This window comes from Lutjanus erythropterus, chromosome 15 (assembly GCF_056507025.1).
Source record: "Lutjanus erythropterus isolate fLutEry1 chromosome 15, fLutEry1.hap2, whole genome shotgun sequence".
Lineage (NCBI taxonomy): Eukaryota > Metazoa > Chordata > Actinopteri > Lutjaniformes > Lutjanidae > Lutjanus > Lutjanus erythropterus.
The window spans coordinates 7007025-7029339 of record NC_139331.1 but is presented as its reverse complement, the minus strand read 5'-3'; the positions used below and the strand labels follow the sequence as shown (position 1 = coordinate 7029339).

The following is a 22315-nucleotide window of genomic DNA, read 5'->3' as shown; positions in this document are numbered from 1 at the left end:
AATATTACGCGTGCAAGTTTTGTGGTGAGTGAATTAATAGCCACGAAGCTGAAACCTCATGCCAAAGGAGAGTTTGTGAAGGAGTGCCTCGTAGCCGCCGCGGAGCTGCTCGCGCCCGACAAAGTGAAATTATTTCAAAGCGTCAGTTTGTCTCGAAGAACCGTTGCAGACAGGATGACTGATATGGAACAAAATATTGAAAAAACACTGAAGGACACTGCAAGAGACTTGAGTCTGAGAGTATTTTTCTCTGGCCTGTGATGAGACAACAGACATCACAAACACAGCGCAGCTTGCCATTTTTGTGCGTGGGATTACGGCCGAGTTTGAAACAAAGGAGGAGTTGCTATCTTTGCAAGCCATGCATGGCACTACTAAAGGTGAGGATTTGTTCAAAAAAGTTGTTGTGGCCATGAACAAATTTGAACTGCCTTTTGAGAAGTTGAGCAGCATCGCCACTGATGGAGCACCTGCAATGGTTGGCGCGCAAAAAGGATTGACTGCATTACTCAAAAAAGAAATGAACCATCTGAGTCTGGATCCAAATGATTTAGTTGTATGCCACTGTATCATACATCAAGAGAGTCTGTGTGCACATTCCCTGAAGCTTAACAATGTGATGAAAACCGTCGTGTCCACCATAAACTTCATCAAAAGCAGAGGGCTGAACAACCGCCAGTTCAAGGAGCTACTCAGCGAGCTTGAGTCAGAGTAAGGTGATCTGGTTTATCACTGTGAAGTGCGATGGCTGTGTCGTGCAAATATGCTTGCACGGTTTTATACACTGCGGGAAGAAGTCAGACACTTCATGGAGATGAAGGGGAAACCTGTCATGGAGCTCAGTGATGACAAGTTCCTCAGTGATCTGGCCTTCATGGTGGACATCACCAAGCACCTGTCAGAGCTAAACATCAAGCTGCAAGGTCCCAGCCAGCTCGTCAGCTCTCTGCTTTCACATGTGAAATCATTTGAAGTGAAGTTAAGGCTGTGGCAAGGACAACTGGAAAGGGGAAACACCGTGCACTTTCCCACCCTGCAAGAACAAAAGCCTGATGATACGACTGAATATGCTGATGAGTGTGCAAACCTCATTCAGGCATTTGATGAGAGGTTTCATGATGTGAAAAATATACAAAGGGAACTGGACATGTTTGCTATGCCGTTTAATGTGCAACCATCTGATGTGCCAGACAACCTCCAAATGGAAATAATTGAGCTGCAAAACAACAACGAGCTCAAAGCTAAGTACAACAACCTCTCTCTGCTGGACTTTTACAAACTGTATGTTTGTGCTGAGGATTTTCCCATCCTGAGGAGACATGCCCTGAAGTTTGCATCTCTGTTTGGGACAACGTACCGCTGTGAACAGTTCTTTTCAAAACTGACTCTTGCAAAGACTCGCTTCCGCTCATGACTGACTGAAAACCAGCTTCGAGCAGCATCATCATCACTGCCAGCTGACATCAGATGCCTCGCCAAAGAGAAACAGTTCCAACCATCGCATTAGGTGAGTCTGACATGCATAGAAATGCAACAATCATGAGGCTTAGTAACACAGTGATTGTAGACTTTTTTTTTTGTCTTTTTTTGCATCCCTAGGTATGTGTTCATACTGGTATGGCCCTCAGAGGACTTTATAAAAATTGAAATGGCCCTTGATATGAAAAAGGTTCCCCACCCCTGGTATAAATGATGCTTTTGATGTATTAATTCATCTTGGACGCCGGCATCCTGACCACTAGAAGGCCTGCAAGGGAGAACACGATCAGGGTCTCTTTCAGGTGGTGGCTAGCCAAGAGAGACATTTCTCCCTTTATGTGACCACTTGGTAAGTGAGTATGCAATGTCTCAGCATCAATACCTTCAGATTTCTGTGATAACGTTTGATAATAGTTATAGAGAGTAGACCGTGAAAGCGGGGCCTCACGATCCTTATGACTTTTTGGGTTTTAAGCAGGAGGTGTCAGAAAAATTACCACAGGGATAACTCGCTTGTGGCGGCCAAGCGTTCAATACTGTAGACCACGTTGAATCCTTCATTTCTTCTGGAATGACAGTCCAGCTTGATCCACTCCCAGACAGAAACTGCCAGTTTGTAGCTATGGCTGATCAGCTGGCAAACCTGGGAATCTTCCGTTCACGAGCAACTTTAAGGCAGGAGATTGTGTCAGATTTGGCTGCAAATCCTTTTGCCGTTGATGGTACACCATTGTCTTCCTTTGTAGATGGTAATTGGGATGACTACGTAAACAACATGGGCGAGGCTGGGACTTTTGGAGATCACATCACTCTCCAACGAGCTGCTCAAATGTTCCACACTCAGTTTCTAGTTGTTTCAACTCTTGGCATAGATGCGACCTCAGTTGTTGCATCCACTGAAGGATACGATGAGGAAATGCCCACATTGGTTCTTGGTCACATTGCAGACGGGCATGGGGATCACTATGTCAGCCTTAGTGGTCCTGTCAGCTCCTACATAGAGAGTATTCAGGAAGAGGAAATGCTAAGGATCCCAGCAAGACACACCGCACCAAGGCTGGCATGTGAAGTGGAAGTTAATGGCGGTTCTACTCTTGACATTCCTTTAGTTAGTTCCCCTAAATCTCCTGTCAGTGTGCCAACTTCTAACATTGTATCCCCTGTCCTGCCCCTGGAAATTCTGGAATTAATCATTAAGTTCACTCTTGAGATGGATATGAGCATGTTAAGAACACTCAATAGGGTTTCTCATCTGTTCAGAGATCTGTGCAAATCTTTTCTACCTGAGATCTATGTGCGAGATGCATTGGCTGCCAGTCTGAAATTGGACCAGCAAAATGAACCAACTATCAGTGTGATGAAACTGTATAAATCATCTGGTCGCTTTAGCGGCTTGTCACTTCGACTGAAAGAGCTCTTCTCCACATGCGCAGATTGGATGAAAGCATGGATTGTGCTTAAAAATCTGAGTTTTGGTAGATATCAAGTGAAATATATATACTGGAAATAGATGGGACACAAAGTGATCAAAAGGAAGACCGAGAAGAATATGATGTAACACTAAAGTCAAACAACATTAAGGGACACAAAACATAGGGACAAAAAATGCACAAAGGGACAGAAAGTGGCTGAAGAGGGACACAAACCTAGCAAAAAGGGACACAAAATTACTTCAAGAACAAATTATCAGCATATAGGGACAAAAACAAGAATGAGAGGGACAAAAATCATCATAATGAGACACAAAAAGTTCATAAAGGTGACACAGAGGACCATGAAACAACTATGAAGGCAACATTATTAAAACTATATGACCAGAAGGACACAAAAGCAGCAAAAACGGACATAAAATGACCAGAGAGGGACACAAAATAAACACAGAAGGACACTAAATGTTCACAAAAGGGCTATTAATATGGGTCTTGCTCCAGTCTATCATTTGTCCTGTGGCTTGTTGTGTCATATACTCTCTGTGGTCAGGACAATGGCAACCCACTGAAGCTGTTAAGATGTTGGAGGCCTATATTTATGTCAGGTGTCACGTAATGTGTATGTGGGTGTTAGGAATGCTTATGTTATATCTTTACAAATGAAGTGTCACTGACTTGTTTTCATGAGGTAATGATATGTTGGAGAACTGTGAAGTGAAGAGGTACGTTTGGGGAAGTTACCTCCAGTGCTGCTCAAAAACTATAAAAGAATTCCAGCTCAGATATATCTGAGATATATATATATATATATATCTCAGATATATCTGAGCTGGAATTCTGGTCACCAAAGGAGGTAAGTCCATCACACACTCAGCAGGACCAGGATGTCCCTGAGTATCTGCATGTGCATATAGCTGTATGGTATATATATGTCATTCTGTTGTTTCAAATCCAGTGTAGGCTATATAACAGTCTTGGATTCTCAAAACACAAAATGTAGACCTCTATATTACATTATCTGTCAAGTTTTACATTATCATTTTTTTTTAAAAAAAAGACTCACCTGAAAATGTAATAAATCTCCAATAATGTAATAAGGTATTACATTATTGGTAAAAATGTTATTACAATATCAGTCAGAATATTTTATTACATTATTGGTCAAGTTATTACATTATTGGGTTTTATTACATTTTCGATTGAGTTAAGTGTAAATTTTATTACATTTTCAGGCGTTATTACATTTTCAGTAAATTATTACATTATTGGGTGCTACATGGCATCTTCCTCTCTTTCTCACACACATTAACATATTGGTACACAGCATCTGGCAATAATTTGTTGTGTGATTTTATTTTGTAACACTTGAGGTGCAAATAATACAGAATATGTGCAAACTGTCCTATATTTGGTACAAACAAGAGGCCTGTCAGCTGTTCTGTTGACAGGCTGTGAAGTTTATTGGATTAAATTTGGTCTCAACAAAGATTTAAACAGCACACAAGAGTTAAAGATGTTTAGATCTTGTGTAATTTTGACACAAGAAGCCTGGACTCCTGTATTGACAGTTTAAATAGTATTCATATTACTAATCTGGTGCTGTCAATATTAAAACGGTTCTGCTTATATGCTATACACATTCTATATCTGAAATCAGACGGGACATGTATGTGAGAGAAAGAATGTGAAAAGAGCAGCTCCCTGGGAAGATGGGAAATTACTGGAGGAGCCTTAAACCTACTGAGCAGCTGCTATATCCAGGGGCAAAAAAAGATCTGTGTCTTAAGTTGACCTCCAATGTTTTCAGTCAGGCAACTCTGATGATCTCATAATGAATGCACTGTTCCACAGCTGAAAGCTAATGTAAAGCTGAACTGCATGAAGAACCATTCGTTGCATGTAGGTGAAGTGGGGTCATGCTGCGGTAAACACAAGTAGGGTCGGGAGGATTACTTTAAAAATGTATGCAATTACTTCTTACCTGTTAAAACATCTAACCTAACCAAACTATCACAATATTAAAGTAATATAACTTGATTACTTTCTGTTACTTCTGGATACTGTATGATTAAATTATTTAGCCTGTTTTATGATTATTGTTTGGTTTATTCACTGTTTGTCCAGATAATCCTTCTTATTTTATGCACCAATGTACATTTAGATTAATAGCAGTAATTATGGACATAATCATGTGCGTTGTTAAGTATGCTATTCACATTTCACACTAAAACTTAAAGTAAACTGCCATAAATAGCAGTAAGTAGTAGTAGTAGTAGTAGCTGTAGTAGTATTGACAAGTTATCTAGCTTTAATCAAATTTCTGTATAGCTAATATTAGCATTTAGTCTGTGTAGCTGTCTTTAATGGCTGGTCTGTGTAGCTAATTTTAGCGCTTGCTCTTTGAAGCTAACATTGGCAGTTGATCTGTGTAACTAATGTAAATGGTTAGTCTGTGAAGCTAATGTTCCTGGTTGGTCTGTGTAGCCAACATTAGAGGTTGGTCTGTGCAGCAAACATTAAACATTAAAATTCATCAGCATGTGTAATGTTTTGACTTGTAGTCATATTGGTAGCATACATTTTTGGTTCCAACTCACTATGTCAGTAAAGGTAAGTTTACAGATGCGATTAATGTGTGGGGCGGGTACCAAAAATCGTTCATAATATTGCTTCACTTCCACCACGGATGTATTATAAGAACTGGAAAATGGAAACAAAGATGGTGCTTAGTCACTTGAATGACAGACAGACATGACAGACATGTTGACTTGTCAGAGCAGGAAAAACACAAGTGGACTTAATAACAGTAATCACAGCCAAGTTCTAAAATATGTCCTGGTAACAGAGACTGCAAACCAGCATGCACAATAGAAGGACCTCCCCTAAATGGAATGCAGCAATCATTAACACACCTGTGCGTTTTCTGGCTAAAATGTCTGCCGTGCAACTAGTCCATTGCTCACTAACACATGAGCCAAAAAGGTTTTTCAGTTTCCAGGTTTGTTTTGCTGTGTGGCCACTGAGAAAAATTGGCAGGAATGGCGAGTGGTGGTGCTGTATCCAGATCTTTTAATACATCCATGATTCCACCAGACAAACAGGCAGTTAATCAGTGTGTAAACAGTTAGCTGTTGCTAAGTGTCATTTAGCATATGAGCACTGCCTATGCGACTCTTGTTACTTCATATTTTGATCTGTGTTGTGACCCAAATCGGGGGTAATGTGTGCTCAGGTTTAAAAGTACTCATTGCTGCAAGTTCAGACAATCTGATTGCTTTCCATCACCAAACCTGAACCCATGAAAACCCCTTCTACGATATAGGGTGAACACAACACGGTGCTGGCACTACCAATGACTCAGAAGGTGTTGAGACAACTAGTGGAAATCAGAGGGATCTAGTAGACGCTTTCTGGGGTTTCAGGCAAAACTTCACGTCATTCAGCTCAAAGCTGATGGTCTAACAACAAAGTTACTCTATGTATGACAAGTCTTGCTGGATTTATGATTAGCTTTTCCAGTGAAAACACTTGCTAGAATTCAATGAGGAAATCCATGGGATAAAACAGATTACATAACTTAATACCAACTTAAACTCAGTTCTGTATGTAAATGTGCCTCAAACTTACATGGTTAAACTTATGATGGAATGAGCCTTAAAATAGTGTGAAACCTTACCCACCACATCAACTGTCACTGAGCTGGATTTTGAGCAAGTGTTTTGATGAAAACTTCACTATCTTCTCCTGCCAGCAGGTCCCATGTCATCATGTTATTGATCAGTAGCTTCTGAGTGGAGCAGAGCTGCTGTGGCTGTACAGACAGACAGAAACACAATCAGATCACTATCTAAGTGGTAGCAGTGTTACCTGTCTGGCTTTCTTAGACCTGGATACAGTAAATCCCTTGATAGATGCAGCCCAACACACGGTCAATAATGATTAAAACAGCTCAGAGACACTGGTGTAAATGTTCTCTTTATCTTATATCTAGGACATGAAGCAGTCATGTACCCTGATGACCCACCTGAGGAAGAAAAAATTCTGGTCAGTCTTCACCATGGGTGTTAAGTAACAAAATACAAATATTTTGTTACTGTACTAGTATTTATTTTTTCACTCAACCTTAACTTACTTACTCCCTGCATTTTACCACAAATAGCTTTGCTTTCTACTCCGTACATTTTCAAAACAGACTCATTACTGTAGTTTTAAAACATTTCAGGGGAACTATTAATTTTTTTTATTTTTCATCATTGTGCACTGCTCCCCCCCCCAACATCAAGACCAAACACACACAAAAGATAATTTCTTGTGTATCCATTGATGTAAACGATGCAACAAAAAGAAAACAATAATGAGATGAAAAACAAAAAAGACTAAAAATATTATGAAAATGTTTTAACTAGACGAAAAAGATGTAACAACATGCAAAAATGATGTAACAAGACTAAAATGATGTAAAAGACATACCAAGACGGAAATGACGTAACAAGATGACAAAATGTAAAAGACACAAGACAAAAATGACATGAAATATGTAACAAGATGGAAATGACACAAGACAAAAGCATCAAAGATGTAACAAGGCGAAAAAGATAACGAAACAAAAAAGATGTAAAGGTTTTAACAAGACGAGAGCGATGTAACAAAAGAAAAAATTGTAAAAGATGGATGAAAACAAAATTTTTTTTTTTTATTTAATGTGCAAAGACAATTACAGAACAAGTGAAGACAAGGCAAGTACGTAAACAACTCAAATGGGATTAGACAACAGACCAACACAAAAATGAGGGACAAATAAGTAGAGTAGCAAAAAAAAAAACACAGAAACAAAGCAACAAATAACATGAACCTAGTAGGTACATAGCGACCATACGTATGACAGAAAACGACATAAAAGACACAGCAAGACAGAATATGTAATAAAACAGAAAAGACAAACAAGACAAACAACATAACAATGAAAACTATGTAAAAGAAATAGCAAGGCAAAAACGATGTAACAAGATGAAAAAAACATAAAAGGCAGAATACAAAACCAACATTAAAGACGTAACAAGACATAAGACATATCAAGACAAAAACAATGTAAATGCTAACTAGACGGCAGGGCACAACATTACATAAGCAACCACGTCAATGTCACAAAAGCTGTTAGGACTTTTTCCAAGGCTCAAGATATCTGTGTATCACACAGGATGACACTCCTAAGACAAAAAATGACACATTTTAACCTGAAGGACACAGACTCCTCTCAGCCACAACTTATTAAAGTTATTAAAAGCCGTCTTTACTCATTAATTCTCCTATGCTATATACAGTGTATATAAATCTGCGGTTATTGTGACACAAGGTCTAAGTCCACATGAAGGTTGCTGGAACAGTTGGGGTGATTTGTTGCAGGCCCACATGGTGTCCGGTTTATCATGTGAGTGCAGCAGGTTTCTGGTCATCCCATGATCATGAGCTGCTTTTGAAAGTGATGTCCAAAGGGGATGTGCTGATCAGGTGGAAAAAGCTTCACATCATCCCTTCTCTAACTCCTCTTAAGTTCACAAGAGGAATTTCCTTCCTGCAGAACATTTGAGTTAGTCACCCAGTCAGGGATTACCCACGAGACCTATACTGTAACATATGGGTGCAGATGTTTCTGTGTTTGTGCATGAATAGTGTCCAATTTAGACACTTTCCTGCCACATGATCTTCAGGCTTCAAGAAGTCTAAAATCAAATTGAAACTTCAGGAGAGCAGTCAAAAGCGGCAGACTAAGGTTTCATGAAATCACCACTGGAGACCCATAACAGCAATATTCAAGTCAAGTGTGGACAATGACTACAGTGATATTTTTTATTAATAGTTATAGATAGAAATGACACAGTCCCTCTTTTAAAGGGTATCTTTGGTGGATGGACCTTACGTTTTTGGGTTGTCTGTTTGTCTGTCTGTCCATCCGTCCATCTCAAGAACGCCTTAAAGAATTCCTTCAAACTTGGAACAAATGTTCACCTGGACTCAAGGATGAACTGATTAGACTTCAGTGGTCACAGGTCAAGATCACTGTGACCTCATGTCCATCCAGTTCTTGTGAACATAATATTTCAAGACAGTCTTGATAGAATTTCTTCAAATTTGGCATGAACACCCACTTGGACTTGGACACTGAATTTAGAGGTCAAAGTTTAAGGTCACTGAGACCTCACAAAACATTTTTTGGGCCATAACTCTAGAATTGCTGTGCAAATTATGACATTTCACACACATATCTAATAGGATAAAATGATGAAGGCCAAAGGTCACAGCCAGTGGACAAAGGCATTATGTTTTCAGGTTGTCTGTCCATCTGTCCCATTCTCTTGAACACGATATCTCAAGGACGCCATGTTAGAATTTCTTCAAACTTGGTACAAACACCAACTTCGGTTCAAGGATGGACTGGTGAAATTTTGGCCCAAGGTACCTCATATGTGTCCTATTCTCATCTAAGTAACACCTGGACAAAATTTCTTTCAATTTGGTACAAACATCTGCTTGGACCCAAGGAGGAACTGATTCGATTTTGGTGGTCAAAGGTCAACGTCATGGTGACCTCACCACCGTCATACATGTCAATATAGTGATTTCAGAGATTTTGTCATAAAATACATTTAATACCTTCTAATAACTTCCTTCAAAGCCTTCAGACAGACATGGATATAAACTGCAACTTGACTGGATGGTGGAGGCATCCAAACATGAGGCAGCTGGGCCCGATTTTTCCGTGTTTTTGTGTTTAAGAGACTAATGGGAACAGCAATTTTTGAAATTGGTCCACTATTGCGGGACAGCACTGCTGCTGGGAAAATTGGCTGCAATGTTATACTTATGGGCAATCACACACCGTTGACGTATGATCTCTAAAAGTGCATGTTGCTGCCACTGACAGTAAGGAGGCTGTGTACAAATAACAATAGGAGTCTGACAGTGGTGAAACAAGTACTTTTAGTGAATGTGTCTTTGAGGGTGTGCAACTATAATGATTACATTGCAGTCTGTCCTGGTAACAGGCTTGCACAATACTAGACCAGTTTAAACATTTTTTGTCCCCCATCAGTGAAAAATACCCCAAAATTACCCTTAAACTGAGAAGCATTGACTTCGTAACCAACTAGAAGAGGTCACTCAGTAGAATACAGACCTCGGATGTAACCTCTATGTAACTACCAACATTTTGATTAGTAACTGTAATTTAATTGCATATTTTGTCCTCAGTAACTGCAACAGATTACAATCACATTTATTTGTAATTTAATTAAATGCAACTAGCTACATGTAAGTAGTTAGTCTCAGCACTGCTAGTATCCTAATAGACAGTTGTGTGTACTTTTTTTGGTGGTCAAAAACAGTTGAACACCAAAATCTATTGAGCTCATTCTTGAGTCCGGGTGGACATATGTGCCAAATCTGAAGACATTACCTTCAAGCATTCCTGAGATATTGCATTCATGAGAAAGGGGTGGATGTAAACTCACAGTGACTTTTAACCTCCAAAATGTATTCAGTTCATCCTTGAGTGCAAGTGATCATTTGTGCCAAGTTTAAATAAATTCCCTCAAGGCTTTCTTGAGATTTTACGTTCACAAAAATGGGATTATCCAAAAACCTAATGCCCTTGTCGCCGGTGTGGAGGCAAAAATGGGGTTCTACGGTTTTTCAAAAGTCCTTTAACATAGAGTTATAAATGTGCACAAAAATATGTCCAGTATTATGTGAGATTAGCTGTGGACAGGCTGCAGGTCCATTGGTCTTGCATGCATACAAGAAATCACATGATCACCTCCAGGCATATGCCTAGTAGAGATAATAAAATACACACCATTGCAAAATTCAGTACTCACAGGGGTTTTTCGTGCTGCAGCCTTACTTAGTGTGATATAACCAGTAGCTTATGGTTGCTCATGTTGGCAAACTTTAGACAGATATTATTGCATAACAGACAATTTGCTAACATTATGATTCTATTCTGCTTGTGCTACTGTTAGATAAGATTTTAGTATATACCATTTTTTCTGTTAATGTCAAAGGTTACATAACCTCACTTTAAAGATGTACTCTTTAAAGTGGTCAAAGAGAAGCAGCACAGATATCCTGATTTCAGTGTCTACTATTGGTTGACCACTAAAAATGATAAATCTTAAATTTCCCATAATGCAATTTCATTGTGAAGGAGTTCAAGTAGGTTGGGGTTGTTTTCACAATTGAGGATGATGGAGCTTGAGAATAACGATGGGGATGCTGCACTGAACTGTTTATGACTGAGAGGCTCTTGATCTGACCGGTCAATGTACATTCCAACCCTCACCTGTTGTCATGGGCTTTGGGTAATGACTGAAAAAAATGTAAAAATATTGCAGTAGGGTAGGATTAGCCAGACTGTAATTGGTAGGTGATGGGCTTTCAGTATGTTTACTTTTAGTAAACGGTCAAGTAAATGTAGCCCACTCATTCCTATTTTAATAAGGGCCCCTTTTATACTGTCAGCTTAATATATAACAAGGGTTTTAAAGGTACCATTATATTCTTTCACTTTACATAGGTACCTTCAAGTTTGTCTTGAGTCTTGTGCTGCACCTTTAATGAAATGGAAAACCACTATTTTAAATTCTGTGTAATAACCTTTTTTTTTTTTCTTTAAACACAAATAGTTATCTTTTGTAAGTAAATACCTTTAGGAAAGAAAAATAACCAGACTTCACACTGGAATAAGATTTTAGTATGAAGTATGAAATGAAATGAGTATGATTTTGTGATTGCAAATTGTACTAGTCAGAAAAGAGGCTTTTTAAATATGCAGAGAAGCTGCAGGGTTTATTACGCTGCCAGTAATTGTTAAACAACCATAACCAGCTGTGCTGATACTCCAGCAGCTGCTGCACCAATACACCTCAGCTGCCTGTTCATTCTACCAATCACAGCATGTTTGGGTGATTGAGCTGATGTGAATTTGTGTTTTGGAATATTAGGTGCTTCACAGAGTTGAACTTTTTTTTTTCTCTCTCTTACAAACTCCAACCTCTCTCCTTCTGTGTCACTGCTTTTAAAGACAGTGTAAAGGAAAATAGATGTTTTTCTTCTAAACACATTGTACATGTTTTTGGGTGGACCTTAAACATGGCTCAGTAAGCCCCACGAACCGACATATGGACAAAACTGCACACACTACACATCCTTGATGGTTAGTTACTGATGTACCTTCAGTGACTCTCTCAGTCCAAATCAGCCCAGCAGTTCACTTCAGCTCACTTCAGTTCCAACAACCCGAAACAGAAGGAAAAAAAAAACTTCTGGCTCTGGTGGCTCTAACATGTCTGTCCAGTAAAGCTGCTAGATGAAGCGTCCATGTTTCAGGTTGTAGTGGTGTTTGACACTGAGACAGTGGAGTGGACACGCCCCCAGTGTTTCAGAGCAGAGAGAACTGCTCCTTTTTTCATGATTTTGCGACCTAATTTTATATACTTAGTGATTTTTTTGTAATCATTAATAACACATATATCTGAGGCATGTGCTTTAGAGCCAGGGAGCTGCTCACTCTGCTCTGGTTTAATCCCACAGACTCTTTCCAGCAACTGGGAAGCAAGACACAACAACTTGTTGAACTTTTCCTTTAGGGGCTTGTGGGCAAACTGTACACGACAACTTTACTGCTAAACTTCAATCCCTCTGCTCTGATTGCACCAGCATTCTCTTCTTCTTTTGTCTTTGTTGGCCCTCTACACCTGCTTTCGCATCATGTTGATGGAAAATAGATCAGGATTATTCATATTGGAAGAAAACTGCAAAGTGCACACAAAGTTTGGCTTTGAAACACACACAGACAGCACAGAACCTGTGTAGACAGACACTTAATTGTGGTGTGAACGCTCTCATCACCCAAGATTGATGCTGACATAACATCTAGGCAAGAAGTGACATTGTTCTCATATCAAGGGTCGATCACAGAGATGCACCACTACAGCCGCAGCTGCTTCAAAAATGCCTTGGAAAGGTGTATCTGGCAAAGCGGCTGGTGCACGTACGGACTGGAATTGTGTATGCAACCGGGCGATCAAATATAATTTTACATTGATGAGTCATGTGATTCTTTGCCTTGTGCTGAGAAGTTGAGAGTATCTGCACTTTTATATGCATCTAAAAACCGCTAGAAAAGCTATGCTCAAGAGAGGATGCATGCCAGATATGACCTATCATAGTACAACAGTGATTTTGCTGGCATTTCTTTGTGTGATCACCCCTTCAGCAGATTTCTTTTGGCACTTATCATTCAGCACAGATTTCTGCCAACCTAATGGGCACACCGAAGCTGCACGGTTGCTCAGAGCAGTTAATGCCATTCACATTTAACAAGGAATATGTTGATTTAAGCTTTGTTAGAAGTGTAACCTGACTTACTTGTAAACTACATCTGCACTGTTCTTATCCAAGCTTGTCCCCCAAAATGAAAGGCGTTTAGATAACTTGAAAATACAACTAGATAGCTAAATTATGTGCATTGGCTTTTGAAATATAATGCTTTGTGATAATAGTTCTTACAGTGGTGCCACAGCAGTATGCAGCACAGTATATGGATGATTAACATTATGCACAGTGGTGTGGCATGAGAATTATTCCCCAAGAAAGATCATTCATAAAACAGTAGGCATGATCTAGTTGTTCTAGATGAAGGATGTAGATCTTTTTTTTTTCCTTTTTTAATCAATACAGCTCCTTCTGTTGGTTTTTCTGTGATAATGAGGCGACTGTTAATATCAATAAAGAATCTTTTTTTTATTTCCTTTATTAATGGATTTGTTCTGTCACCTACCCAGCCTGGATAATAACATCGCTGACTCCATTTCCCAAATTTAAACTCCAGAAATTCAGCACTATCTGCCCCCACACCATGCAACAAAGGCTGCATCGCACAGTTTTTGCCCCAACTGTCCCAGTCTTCAGTCTTAACATCAACTCTGCATCCCATTTCATGCAACATAGAATTGCAAAGACCACAACAAAAATGTATGACACTGTATTCTGTGTTCCTGTCATGCGTGTTAGTATCCCTTTGGTTTGTGCTTCTTTTGTTTCTTAAATCAAAGTATTTGTAAAAGGTATTCAGTTCTATTTAAGATGTGCACATCCTTAAATATGTAGTCTGCCTCGGAACCTCTCTATACTCCTCTTCTTCAATGAATGGTGTCTCACCTAAGGTATGCCACATGGGTGTCTTGAATCATAAGCAGATTTATTACTGGGAGCCATTTCCTTCACTGTATTTCATGGATTTCACACGTGTGGTGAATACACAACTACTTTCAGCCCTTTGCATGGTGTGACCATATCTGATACCATGGTACTGTATGCTCACATGTATTCCATCCGTGTTAAACATTTCAAGACAGACACAGAGGGCAAAAAGTTAAACTGTTATTATCAGAAACTAAAACTGCTGCGAGGCAAGATAACCCCCTGTCACGTACCTACAAAAGAAAAGCCACAAGGTCATGGTTCATAACCGGCTTCCGTCTCCCTTTTCATCAGTGCAAATTGCATTCATTCTGCATTGGTGTGGCTACTTCCATAGTTGCCTTGGTTCCAGCATCTATCTCTGGTCTTCAGCAGCCTACGAACATTATGTTTGCCTGGGAGTAAATGAGATAATCTTAACTCCAAGGACCAAGAGCACTAATTGGCGCATTTGAAAGTGGTTGGCTGGGTTTCACTGCTCTCATTTAGGTATTATGACCTCACATGGGATGCATGCCTGCATCCCTCCGAAGAAGCCTCATTCTTAAGAAAGTAGATTTCTTGCCTTGCTGCACATAGATATTTAGTCTGGTTTAAGCTTAGCGTGGGCATTGTCGCTTGGCGCTTGTTTGGGTGACAGTTACATTGTTTGGGTGACAGCAATGACCTAAATGATGGCTTGGTGGGTCGACGACTGATATGTGACCACTAAGACAGTCAAGGTGTTAATGACCCCACAAGAGGTTAAATGCCTGAAGCACTGGTCAGAACTGAGGAAGCCTGGCCATCTTTTCTGTTCTTGCCCAAGTCAGCTTATCTCTTATGTTCTTTTTGTGATATGGGGTTGCACCAACTATTATTCAACTCTTTCTTCTGCATTACAAAAACCTCTTATATTTGGTATGGTCACAGCAAAAAGGGCAGAGTCAAAATCTGTTTAAAAATGGCTAAATGACATGGTTTCTTGTCCAGAATATATCTTTAAGAAATTACGTATAGTCTGTTCAATGTTCCAGTGGCCACCCCAGGTTTCTTAAGCTCTGGGTACCCTTTATTGAGAACATAATGGGGGTTTTCACATTGCACATTCTTACCCCTAAGCTAATAGTTAAACCTATGATAACTCAGCCCACTTTCACACAGTCACTGTTAGCCCAGGGCTAAGCTAAGCCCAGGGCTGTACTATTCACACTGCACTTATTCCAGCTCTGGGTTAAATGTCTGCTGGTACAGCAACTGATGACCCCTTTGGACCCCTTTCACACTGGCAACTTTTAACCCTAGGTTTGGTAGATTTTCAGAGGATAGCCCCAAACTCTGCTGCTAGCAGCTTCCATAGACTGGGACTAAGTGTAGTATGAAAGGCCCTTACAAGGGAGAAGTGTCAACATGGGAGCTAAGTGTCTTGTACTGTACTATACTGAATTGTGCCTTTTACTCGCCACATTTTCATTTTTTTTCTGGCCTGCGTCTTTGGCCTTCCTCAACCTCACTCTGTCACAGTAGCATGGACTGACCGTCAGTCAACTTGTGGACATTTCAGTCATTGTATGGATGGATTTGTTATAATAAATGGTTAAATTAATGACAAGAGTGTTCCTGACTAGCTAACTAAAGTGGTTGGTGCTCCGTGTGTGTTCAGGTAAGCTAGCTAGCCCTTTCGACTGATTAACTTTTAACCAGGTTGGTATATCATGCGACCTGAGCTTGAATAATACTGTTCTCAGCTATCCAAACAGTAGCTTGCTGTGAATAAAGCTTAAATTAATGCTTCAGCAGTTAGCCCAACATACGGTTACTACATAAGCAGCATCATGTACATACAGCATGTGTGAAATATGTACGCACATTCTGCTTTGTTAAGTTATGATTGTAGGCCGGCCATATGGGTTTATGCTAATTTTGTCAGTGAAAAGTGTTTTTTTTTTTTTTTTTTGACAAAGTGGTGAAGTGCAACATGACAGTACACCTGTGCTTCCATTTCGGGCTGCTGTTGGAGCCATGGTGTTGATTAGACAGGTGCAGCTTGGTGATATAACTCCCTTCATAGGTCTTATCTTAATTATCACTGTTATTCATCGTGGCTCTGTGGAGGTTGTAGAGGGAGAGACCTGGACAAAGGAAGACACTATACAGGCTGTATAGAAGGAGATCTATTGAAGAAAACAGAGTGGAGGAGGAGTGTGTCATCTGTGAGTGTGTGTTTATGATATAGTAATGTGTTTGACCCTTCTGTGCTCACCAGGATTGGAATTCACTGAGCAATTCCAAACCAATTAACTGTTACCAGTAGGTAAACCACATGGAGCTGATCTGCGCTTGTCAGGAAAATATGAATGGGTCAACAGACAGTTTACTGAGCTCTGGTAATCATGAGTGTGTAGGCTGGTGGTTCCCAAACGGCGTGCCGTGTGTCCAAGTGTGCCTTTGACGTTTGTGATAACCACCATTATTGCAATATACAGCTAAAGGTTATGAATTAATTTTTAATTTCCTGCATCAGCATTTTGCATGCATTTCCCAATTTCGTGCAAAGCAAACCTCAAATTTTTAATTGTCTTGTGCTTGATATGGCCCGGATTAATTAATGACTAAATATTTTTTTTCACACTCCAGGAACTGTGTCTCTGATTGGTTAGTAAGCTACTCATTATCTCCATTGGTTAGGTTGGTTATAGAGGCTATTTTGCATGGATATGAATGAAGATGAGTCTTGAGATTTTGGTCTTAAGATTTTGAAATTGTATTGCTAAGCCTTCCTCCTTTTCTTTTCTTTTTTTTTTTGAGGTTACACAAATAACACTAGCTCCCAGTTAGCTTAAATGTAGCATTGCTGTTCTTACCTTTAGTTTCATGCTGCATCAACTTGTGTCTGAAGCTGTGGTTCAGGAACCCATCAGTGAACCACAGGTTTCACCTTGAGCGGTTATTTTGACTTCAGTAATGGTTCCTAAACAATACTGTTTTCAATCCCACTTTTATATAATTTTGACAAAAAGAAAATCACATTTTAAATTAATAACGTAAAAGGAGAAAGCTGTTCAAAGACCTGGGAGCTGCTGGTAAAGCTGTTTTTACTCTGCAAAGACCCCTTGAAAGAGCAGCTAGCCCAGGTCTGAGCCATCCATTGTGTCAGTTCTCCTTTCACCTATGGGCCTGTAAACAACCCAGTGTTAGCTGTCAGAAATGATCTGTGCCTTGGCTCCAGGATGTGATAAAGTTACAGGTTAGCTTCACTGGCTAGTTAAGATGCACTGCAATGTACACTTTAGTAACCTGAGCAGATAAGCGGCAGTTGGCAACAAAATAAAATAAAACCATGGGGCTGGACGTCTGATGGGTGGGCATAGCCTATGATAACCTAATAAAACAAACAGCGCCATCTCCTGGGTGACTACAAGAAGTACAAGATGCAAATATGTACTCAACTAAATGTAATGGATCTGTACTCAAGAAATATAATATACATTTTTATGCAATATTGTAATGATATATTATGTGAGACAATATGGAGTTGTATTTGTGCCACAATCCTGAGCGAGCAATTGTAGATTTTGAGCACAGAAAAATAATTTGTGATCACAGAAAAATATGTTGTGAGCATAGAAAAATATTTTGTGCAAGCACACATATCAGCTTTTGAGGACAAATTAAACGTGCACTCTCAAACTCATTCTTGGTATGCGAGCGGTACGCAGCATACTCGCTCAAAATTCTCTCTCCCTATCGACCGGCCCTCACTGTACGCTCAACTTTCCCTGCTGCGCTCGCTCAAGTTGTACTCAGGTGCTACGAATGTGCCACAATTATCAACCAATCAGGAAAGTCGGGGGCGGGTCTGATTGGCTGTTTTGGCTCCAATGAGGTTGCAGCATCCGGGCGGTTGCTACCCACCAAAGTTCAAGACGGAGTGAAATTGGACTGAATGAAAACACGGTTTCGGTGAGTATTTCACCTTAAATATTAGTATTATTGAATGATATTACATTATAGCGCTGCCGTGTTGTGTTGATTGGATTAAAATTAATGTTAGGCATCCGTGTATCTTGAGACAATTTTTACTGATATCCCTCTTTAGCAATCTTGGCTACTGGTAATAGACGATGTCTTCTGAATCTGAGGAACCACAGCCACATGTAAGTACTTTGTGCTTTAGTATTATATCATGCTTTGTGAACCTTTATAAAGTTCTGTTTGTTTTTGTCTGGACACCTTTAGTCTGTGAACTGTCTATGTTAGCTATCTTGGTAGGTTTCTGAAGTTAGGTCAGTTAATTAATGTCGGGGAGAAACTCCCACGCTGCGCTCAAGCCAGCCGTCTCTCGTTTTTGCGAGGTCAAGCCAGCCGCTCCAACATTTCAAGTGCTCCCGTATTGCAGGCACTATGGCAAATACACGGAGGCGGTTGAGAAAGTCAGCGATAGGATGCTACAGCGTGAACCAACTTCCGGTTTTCAAAATAAAATGTGGGTTATTGAAAGGCAATAAAGAGACATGTCAGTGTGATCCTGCACTGGCTTTGAATCATTATGTCACATGGCCTAGAGGCTACTGACAAAAATGATGATGACACACACACACACACACACACACACACACACACACACACACATATATATATATATATATATATATATATATATATATATATATATATATATATATATATACATACATATATATATATATATATATATATATATATATATATATATATATATATATATAAAATATATATATAAAAAATATGGCTGTATCTCAACCAGTAGGAGTAGTACAATGATCCTGTAGTGATTTTGAGTCATAAGGTCACATGACCTGGAAGCTATTGAGCTTTAATGTTAATATTTACATTAAAAAGTTAATTAAAAACATATCAGGAGTAATAAACAATAAAAAAAGAGGCGTATCTTAACCACCCAGTCTAGTACAATGATCCTGCACTGATTTTAAGTCATTAGGTCACATAAAAACCCCAAAATGTTGTATTTAAAAAAAATATAGCGTACACCATTTACTTTTAAGGTAACAAAATAGAAACACATCAGGTTCACAGTTAATTGTGTCCAAATTTTGAAAAACTATTTTTGAGTTTCTCTAACTTTTATTATAAATGTATCTAAGGAAGAAGAGTAAATTATCTCAACTAAAGGTCAGCAGAAGGTTTGTAAAAGTTTGAGTTGGGCACAAAACTCAAAAATCTATTGCAGTATGTTGTACACCAAGTCTCAAAAAATCAACTAATCAACTAAAATATCAAAAACTATGTCTTTTCCTCTAAATTGTGATTGTGGCTTGTCTTCTTAAGTCTCCGTAAGCTATTGGCTGCTAAAAAAAGAGAGCATTTAACGTGTGTGGCTTTTTTTTTTTTTTTGCCAAAAAAGGCTCTCTTGATCATAAAGGTTGCAGGTCCCTGGTATAGACAGTTATGGAATAATTAAATCTGATCAGATGGGGATCCCTGAGACCAATTCATAAAAAAATATGGGTTTATGGTTTGATGTGGATCAACCTGCAGATCCTTGACACCAAAAAGGTTCAGAACCACAAATTTACACATGTGCTTTCATGTCTTCCACAACATTTAGTCATCACATTCTGTCAAATCATTTTAACTGACAATTAAAAACACAGCACATGGTGCAGTTTTGTGTAAGCACATGTAATCTGATTACCCTTTCTTTCCCAAACACTGTTCAGCATATTGGTTAATGACACCATTATATGGCAGTAATGTATACAAATAGTTTGGAAATTAATTTGGGACTTTTCATCTTCTCTCTTTTCCTCAAGTACGGAAGATGTATTGTTCTTCATTGTAAAAGAAGTTGACACCAGCACAGAGTTTAAATTGTGTGTGGACAGAGAGAATCTTCCAGACAGAGGCATTCTCCAGTGGAAAAGGAAAAATGCTGCATCTCCTGCCAGTGCTCTTCAGGTGGTCTATATAGGAGAGGCAGGCATTGATACAGGAGCACTTAGGAAAGAGTTTCTGACTGGTAAGTTGGTCTTTTAACTGTTTATTCTGATATGAAACAAAACCAATGGATTATCTAAACCTTGGTTTTTGCTTTTTGCTAAGATATGATTTCAGGTATTGAAAAGAGATTTTTTTGAAGGGGCTGGGACCCGGGGTAAAAATCCCAAGTACTCTTTGACAGATCTCGATAGTGAGAACTTTAAGTTGGTAACATGCACATTTTTGCACATCAATCATATATGTAAAGAGTTTGTTTCTTTTACTGAAACTCAGCATCGCACCACATATTGTATTCTCTATTTTATGTTGCACATTTTCAGGTCGAAAATTCTGTGTCTCTGATGGTGTTGGCTGATGAAATTGTAAGCTGTGGATATACAAGGCAGATCAAACTGGACAGCAAAGAAAATATCATTCGGTAAGTTCTCAACAAATAACATTTTTAATATTTTTAATGCAAAAATGTTAACTTTGGAGTTTTTAATTTTTGTGTGCTTTTCTCCAAAGAGCAATTGTCTTACATTCTACAACAAGACTGATTCCAATGCTGCAGCAACTCAGAAAGGGCATGGAACTGTATGGCCTGGTGAACCAGATGGCTGCAAACCCTGAAGCTTGCCGCTCCCTGTTTGTTCCGGGGAAGATCTTAAAGGTAACAACTGCAACTTTTACAACAAGTTTTAACTGCCACTTTCTACACAGAAACAATAGACATTCACTTTGATCTGTGTTTTTTTTGTGTGTGTGTTTCAGTCATAGACTGAGTTTGAACATAGAACAATATTTAACCAAATCTGCATTCACTCTCTTTATAGCCTGATGCTGACTTTATAATGATGAACTGCCAGCCGCAATTCAGTGAAAAGGGGACATCTAAGGAGAGAACTGAGAGGAAGATAATCAACTTCTTGCAAGATTTCTTGCAGGAGATTGAAATGTCAGGTACTATATATTGTAAATATACCAAACACACACATAATGCCATTTCAGTGTTTAACTGATTTTGTTGTACCAAGCACATATACATGTTTTGAAATACTATAACAATTTAAAAGACAATGACTTTAAATTGCTCTTCTTAATCTGTGTTATTTGAAACATATAATATATCCATCACAGACGAGGAGACAGACAGTGCAGCCGGTGACACAGAGCCTCTTACAGTGCAACACGTGCTCCAGTGGATGACGGGGCAATCCCACATCCCCATCCTCCCTGATGAAAAGAGATGCTTCAAAATAATATGCAACTTTAACCATGAATGCAGAGAGCAGCAAGGAGATCACTCTTTCCCAGTACAGCGTCTTGGCACTTATGATGACTTTCGAAGAATCATGAGTGAAGCAGTTAGATGTGGTGGATTCCACAGAGTCTAATGCCAGAGGGTGAACGGTAGTTCTGCTCTGTCTGCACAGCTCAGCTCCACGTTCTGTTCCATGCACAGATTCTTGGTGGCAGGAATATCGTTGCTGTTCTCCTCTTTGGGCCTGAAAGTGAATTAAAGCAAGAGGGCTCAACAATGTTTTGTGTTCTTCTGTGATCCTGTGATTCTGAGTATCCATCAACTCCACCGAAGATCACAATATTGTACCTGTTCAAGAGGGGAGAAAAGGTTGAAATATAACTAAGGCTGTTCCTAAACATATGACATGACTCCACTCCCAACATTCTGTATGTAGATAATTACATTTACAGGCTATTTTACTCTACCTTATCAATTTATGATTTGTGTCAATATGGACCAGGGAGAGAGGGCCACGGACAGAATAACTCCTTCGCACAACACACCCCAGTTCTAGGATCCGTGAGAAGATCCCCACAGCATCAACTTGGTGCATGGAGGCCATCATTCTCCACCACTGAACGCGAAGGCCCAGTGAAACTAGATGGCCTTGAACCATTCTGTATCCAGCATTTGGCATCTGAATTTTAATGCCTGAAATTATGCTGTCAAGTTCTTGGTCAGTCACAGAACTGTATGATCCTCTTACTGACAAGCCAAATTCTTGCATTCTCCTGTAAACGGTTCTTCGTGAAACACCAAGGCATTTTGCAATGCAGAAGACTGGCAGATGTGTGTCCAACAAACTCTTCAGTTTTTCTTTTCGTATTAACATTTTGGGGTGACCAGGTGTTATGCCCCGGTCTAGGGGAACCCTGGACACAAC

At 39.4% G+C, this 22315-nt stretch overlaps 1 pseudogene; it reads left to right on the top strand.

Moving 5' to 3' along the window:
• The first annotated feature begins 763 nt into the window (after positions 1–763).
• LOC146313954 (uncharacterized) lies at positions 764–21523 on the top strand (annotated as a pseudogene).
• The last annotated feature ends 792 nt before the right edge of the window (positions 21524–22315 follow it).